At 41.1% G+C, this 7,303-nt stretch overlaps 1 protein-coding gene across 1 annotated transcript in view; it reads right to left on the bottom strand.

Moving 5' to 3' along the window:
* The window catches only part of STON2 (stonin 2), a 145,923-nt gene that overhangs the window by 56,840 nt on the left and 81,780 nt on the right, over positions 1–7,303 (bottom strand). The gene's annotated exons all lie outside the window — the stretch shown is intronic.

Raw genomic sequence — 7,303 nt, 5'->3', positions numbered from 1 at the left:
CATCTGGCAACAATTCCAGCAATAATTGGTATACGACTTTCATTTTCTCCTAATTTTGATCTCAGAAGAGCAGATAATTGATCATAGCAGGTAAAATAAATAACTGTGGCAGGAACTGCCATAACTCTGTTTGAAACACACCAACAAAAAGATTTATACAAAACTGTCAAACGGCTTAAATGTATTATTACTAAATATAAGCTAAAATCCTTATATATAAGCTGAAAACCGTAATGAACCGGCCAATGAGATTGATTTTTCTTTTATCTTAAAATTATTAGTGTTTAACTTAGCAGGCAACAAAATGATGTACAATAGGTATCTGCCTTACAGAAGTTTAGATTTTAGTTGTGAAGATAAGTCACAGAGCACTTGCTCAGTTCATAAATAGGAAAAGACTAAATAAAGAGGACACTCCTCTACCTCCTGGATTTGTTCTATTGTTTCAGGTCTCCCAAGAATCTTCCTTCCCAATTACATTCACTGTAACATGAAAATCCCTGAAGTAAAAAATACAAGAACATTCGTAAAATATTTTTGAACTACGGACTGGTATCATACCTGCTTGTATCTAGAAATAAATTACAATTAATGTTGCAGAATTATATATATGTAGCTTTGAAGAAATTCCAGTGACATATTCTTGCAAATGAAATTATCAAAAGGGAATTATTATTATTATTATTTAAAAGATTTTATTTATTTGACAGACAGAGATTACAAGTAGACAGAGAGGCAGGCAGGGAGAGGAAAAAGCAGGATCTCTGCTGAGCAGAGAGCCCAATGCGGGGCTCGATCCCAAGACCCTGAGATCATGACCTGAGCCGAAGGCAGATGCTTAACCCACTGAGCCACCCAGGTGCCCCTTTTTCTTAATTCATAAAGACAACTCACGACAAAAAAAAAGTTCAAACAGTATATAAGGGTGTAAAATAAATAGTAAAAATCGACTTGTTTTTTGTAACCACTAGTCCCATCCCCCAGAGGTAACCACTGTTAGGAATTTCTTAGGAATCTGCTTTAGAAATTTTTACGCATATGAAGCATATATGAATACCCTTTTTAAAATAATGCAATTGGAATTAAAGCATACCCATGATGTGTGATCTGGCACTTAAAAAAATCTTGATATGGTTGAAATTTTCCATACCAGCAGAGAGTATTGTTACTGATAAACCGGAGCCAAGAACAGTAAAAGGTAGCTCTATCACATGGGATCACTGCTTTATCAAAGGGTCCCCTCTGGGGGTCACAGTATGCTTCAGTACTCGGCATCAAATGCCCAGCCCCCTGCCAGCTCTGTGTAGCCACCTGCACACTTGATACTCATGTACACGACAGGAAAGATCTAAAACCTACCTTGTATCACAGGTTGTTGTGAGGATCATGAACAACGATGACAATGACACCCCAGCCACACCCCAGGTGTGCCAGGCGCTCTCCTTAATGTCGTCTAGGCATTAGTTTGACTAAACTTTGCTCTTGACAGCCCTGTGAAGTAGGCGTTACTATTAGCGCACAGACTGAAAGGGCCATCTCGCTGTGCGTACCTAGCACACAAGACTGCCCAAATGCTTGACCCTGTATCAATAAAGTGAACGTCGTGTCAGCAAACCTGATCAGCGCCACGGTAATATTTCTCAAATGGGCACTGTAAAGTGGGTCCCATTTTCCCCTTAAGAATAATGTTGTAGGGGCGCCTGGGTGGCTCAGTGGCTTAAGCCTCTGCCTTCAGCTCAGGTCATGATCTCAGGGTCCTGGGATCGAGCCCCACATCGGGCTCTCTGCTCGGCAGGGAACCTGCTTCCTCCTCTCTCTCTGCCTGCCTCTCTGCCTACTTGTGATTTCTCTCTGTCAGATAAATAAATAAAATCTTAAAAAAAAAAAAAAGAATAATGTTGTAATTAAGGGTTCTGTTCCAAAACTTCCCCTTGCCTTACTGTACATTCTAGACATAAGAAAATCTTGTCAAAACAGAGCAATAACAAATCTCATCATCATTCGAAATAACAAAATAAGGTTCCATGGCTCAGAGATTCTGAGAGATTGGTTCCTACAACCCCTCCTTTTTTTACTGATCAAGGAAATCAAACCCAGAAAATATGCGGGTCTTCTCTAAGGGTATATACCCTGTTACAACGGTCTCAGCCATGAAATAATTTTTAAATATACATACATTTCAACCCCATATGATTGCTTACGGGACTCCAACATATTCTATATGTATATACAAAAGATACTATATCACAAATCTGATATAATATTAATATACAAGTTAGAGTAAGCATTAAACATTTAATTAGAAGTAGCTTTCCCTGCCTGAGAATTTAAAAGGTCATTTGAGGAATGGTTTGACTGACTCATTTCTCTTATAAAAAACTCTCTAGGCATAATGTGAATCAATATCAGCTTATTCTCTCAATTTATTTTTTTATAAAAACCACAGGCCTTCAAAAGTAGCCCACTGGGTCCTTTCCCCCATTAACATGGTAGCAGAAGCCTCTCTAGAGTTTGAGACATCACTCCAGGCCTTAGCTTTGGTTCAGGATGCTCAAGCTTTGACCGGATCCTCTTGCTGATCTCTATTTCTTTCTCTTTCCTCCCCACCCATCTGAGAGAAGGGAGGAGGAAGAGAGACTCACATTCCTTTAGTGTGGTTATAGCTAAGTGGACACTATGCATTTTACTCTAAGGATTTAAAAAAAAAAAAAAAAAAAAAGACAGGGACCTAACTCTTCCCTTCCAACTCAGACTCTCATCCATCTCATCACCATCTCTCCTGACCTTTGGCTCAGGACATGATCCTGGTGTCCTGGGATAGAGCCTCACATCAGTCAGTCGGGCTTCCTACTCAGCAGGGAGCCTGCTTCTCCTCTCCCTCTGCCTGCCACTCCCCCTGCTTATTCTTTCTCTGTGTGTCAAATAAATAAGTAAAACCTTAAAAAAGAAAAAGACACAATAACTGCTTGCTTTGACTGCTCCGAAATCAGGAGTTGGGAAGAAACATAGTGCTCAGCTGCATCCAAGACGGGGCTTGTTGTGATCAAGTCATAGGTCAGGGTCCCAGTTTCCCAGTCTCTTGAGTGAGCAAAAGATCATCTATCTCATCAGGCTGTGGCTCAAGTTTAACCGTCAAACATTTTGTGAATGGCACAGCACCACACAAGTATCAGGTAATGACCATCACTGCTTCTGGCTCTCTAAATATGTTGGAGGGATGGGGCTCCTGGGTGGCTCAGTGGGTTAAAGCCTCTGCCTTCGGCTCAGGTCATGATTCCGGGGTCCTGGGATCGAGCCCCTCATTGGGCTCTCTGCTCCGCAGGGAGTCTGCTTCCCTTCCTCTCCCTCTCTGCCTGCCTGTCTGCCTACTTGTGATCTCTGTCTGTCAAATAAATAAATAAAATCTTTAAAAATAAATAAATAAGTAAGTAAGTAAATATGTTGGAGGGAGAGCATGATAGTTGCTTTGAAAGTGGAACCAAGTTGTTTCTGTTGTTCGTGATGTCCCAGCCCACGGCCTGCGGTTCCCAAGGGAGGTCCATCAGGATAACTAACTAGAAGGTGAGCACAATTCTAGTAGAAAACAGACCCGCTTATTTTCATGTGGTCACAGACCTTTTCCTCCACTCTTCTTGCTTTATCAGACTTTCTGAACTCCTTCCTTTTAGCATAATTATAAAACTATTTTTAAACCTTCTATGGTAAAAAATTTCGAACGTATATCAAGGTGGAGACAAGAGTATAACAAAACCTCCCACGCAGCCCTCAGCAGCTTCACGACGACCAGTTCACTCAAATCTTGTTTTACCTATTTCCCTACCCACTCTGGATTATTTTGAAGCACATTCCCAGCATCACATCATTTTATCCATAAACATCTTTGCATGTATCTCTAAAAGATAAGGATTCTGTATGCAAACACAACCAAAATATTATTACATCCGAAAGGAAACTATAATTACTTAATATATAATATGCTATTGGTACTTAAATTTCTCTAAATCTATTAAAAGATTTTTTTTGGTACTTTCCCCAAATGAATTAGGCAATTAATTGATAAATGTTGTCTTTTTAAATCTAAAACTTCTTTTCCATCTTCATTTTTTCCTTGCAATTTACTTGTTAAAGCAGCTGGTTCTTTTGTCATAGAGATTGTCCTGCAATTGATGGTGTGATTCATAACACCATCACATAACACTCCGTCCCTATTATTTCCTGTGAATTCAGAGTTAGATCTAGGGGCTTGACCAAACTCATATTTGATTTTTGGATAGAAGAGTTGATTGCTCCAGTTTTATGCATGGAGCAGCCACTGAGAATCAGTGTTTAGGCATTGCTTCATGGGAACTGGAAAATGGTGATTTTCTCCCATTATTTCTTCATTTGCTAATTGGGATGCTATTATTATTAAAAGTTTATATCTGACTGAAATGAAAGCATGTAGTTTCCACTTCCATTTTGCCCATAAGGTGTTGGACAATATATCAGTTCCTTTCTATCTACATATCTCAATACTGAGAAGATAATTTTAGACTTTAATTAAAAAAAAAAAAGACGACTCTATTAGATTTCTGGGGGAAACAACTGGGAAACATTTTTTTCAGAAACCTTCAATCAAAGGGCAGAGAAGGACTGGTCATTCAGATTCAAATGTGATTCTTTCTATTGTGAGCTCTAGGACGCTGCTCAAGGTTTTTGGCATTTTTACCCTCAGTTTTCTCACCTATAAAGTAGGGATAGTAACTCCTACCTTATGACTTCTGTGAGGATGCATGAAAAAGTATTCAAAGAGTCTGTTCCAGCATCTGAAAAATCACAGATGCTCAGTAAATTATAGTTACTACTAGTTGCACCATTGTCTCCCCCATAACTAGCACAGTGCCTGGCAAACAGCAATAGCTCAATAAATGCTGAGTGAATAAAGTGTTGATTGACTTTACTTTGGCCCAAGCTAATGATGCTTTAATATTTCAAGATGCTGGGGATATAAAAATGAAAAAAAAGTTCTGCTCATGAATTTATGCAGGAATGGAAAAGGGGATTTATTTGCTCTCAGGGTATTTATTCTAGTTGGCTCTTTTGAAAATAAGCACTATTAGTAACCCACAGGGTCAGGACAAGAGAGGGGAGCATGAGCTCAACTACATAGGAAGACATGAGAAGACATCAATTTTCACCAAAAGAAAAATATACCGGTACTGTCATCATATTGGAATTGACCTGAGGTGCATTAAGGGCTCACTAGGTATAGTGAGTTCACCTGTGTCCCACAAAAACGCAGGCTGAAGTCCTAAGCCCCAGACCTGTGAATGTAACCTTATCTGGAAATAGTCTTTGAGAATGTAGTCAAGTGAAGATGAGGCTTTACTGCATTAGGGTGGGCTCTAAATCCAGTGACCGTTGCCCTTATAGGAAGGGACCAGCATCACTGAGATACACAGGGGAAAAGACATGGGGAAGACAGAATCAGAGATTAGAGTTATGCTGCCATAAGAAATGGCAAGGATTGCCAGTCATCACTTCAAGCTAGAAGAGGCAGGATGGACTCTTTCCTATAGCTGTCTGAGGGAACATGGCCCTCCTGACACACTGGTTAGGATCTCTAGCCCCCAGAACTAGGAGAGAATAAATTTCTCTTGTTTTAGGCCACCCAGTTGGCAGTAAGTGGCTATGGCATCCCTAGGAAACTAATATGTCCAGTGAACCGAGACCAAAGGTATGGACCAATCAGCCTAACTTTGGCTTCAAGTGTCTAGTGAGAAAGAGAGCAAAGGAGGGGAGAGACCCTAAACAAGAGAACCTGATCTGTTTTAATTCATCTTATTTCAAGTGGGTCTATGATTGACTCTTCAAAGCTATGCAAGTACCAACAGGCAAGCTTGCTTTACCTGAAAAGCAGGTAGGTAGAAGTCATGGAACTTGCTGGCAGGGATACTTTGGGAAAAGGCACGCTGTCTGTGGAGTCTGGCAGGGGGCAAGGGGAAACAATGCCGTCCAGGCAGGCGTGCTGGTGGAAGCACGCTAGCCTAGGTACCCACCTTCCTATCTTTACTGTAACTCAGGAAGGCTCTATGGTCTAAGGGTGATGCTCCTGAGAGCACTCCCCTAGTCACCTACCCACACTGAGCCTCAACATACCATCCCACGCACTGTGAGAAGTCAATGCAATGATGTGGTAGAGAACCTGGCTTGGTCCCTTTACAAGACCATTGTCTGGATATTCGTAATACAAAATAGTGCTGGGAGGGGGGCATTCACAAACATTCCCTGAGCCCCCTTTGTGTGCCCGGCACTGCGCTGGACACTGGAGAAACTAAGAATGAAAATAAGAACTAACAAAGAAATGAAGTCTTTGATAAATTAATTGTATTAGGGATGCAGGATTAGGGATGACGTCTTTCTTTTTTCCTTAAAATGTCTTTTAATGTTATAATAATGTTTTACAATGAAATCCTTAAAATTAAAACTCAGAGCTAATTTTTTTTTAAAGATGTGGGAAAAGCTTTCACAGGCAGCTGTTTTGTTATTATCTATTTAACAAATGTATGTGTATATATTTGCAACATTGTGCAATCCTTCAACAAGGCAAAGCCCTAGGTACCTAGGGAGACAGTGCTGCCCTCTAAGTTACCCCCACCCACACTGCACACTAACACGGGGTCAGTAACACATGATTTCACACTTAATTGGTAGCTAATTATTTCAGATGTGCTAATTTTATTTTCCCAGATTAGCTCCCCCAGGGCAGGAATTACCTCCTTTCACACCATCTGTCAGCACCTACTCGAAAGCCCACCATGCCCAGGATTAGCTGGCCTTGCAGACAGAACTATGCGACGGACTTCTCTCTACCTTTCTGGAAAACAAGCCACGACAAGCTGCCCAAGTGGTTACGTTAGGGCAAGGAAAGAGGCAGAAGAAACTGTGACTAAGCATCCCGCTCACTGCAAGGGTCTGCTTAATCATTTCTTATTGGTTTGCCCTGAAATGGCACCACTGGAGGCCACAGAGCGAAACATGCATGTGCGACCAAGGGAACCACCTACAAGTGCCCAGTGCCCGGGAGACAGAAGGGAGCATGTGTATGTACACGTGCATGCGTGTGTACTCCGTCTGATGCCTAAAGCAAATAAAAGCTTTCTTGGTGAATTCAGACTTTTATTGTTCCACTGTGATGGCCACAGATGCCTGGGATAGTTGCTGGAAGCAACCAGGAGGATTTGGCCCTGCACATCTTTGGAAATGTGGGTAGGAGTATTATGTGCCTGACACTGTGCTAAGCTCTTTACATCTACTCTCATTT

The sequence above is a fragment of the Martes martes genome, assembly GCF_963455335.1.
Source record: "Martes martes genome assembly, chromosome: 7".
Taxonomy (NCBI): domain Eukaryota; kingdom Metazoa; phylum Chordata; class Mammalia; order Carnivora; family Mustelidae; genus Martes; species Martes martes.
Note: the sequence above shows the minus strand (reverse complement) of the source record. Positions and strands in the feature narration are given on the sequence as shown.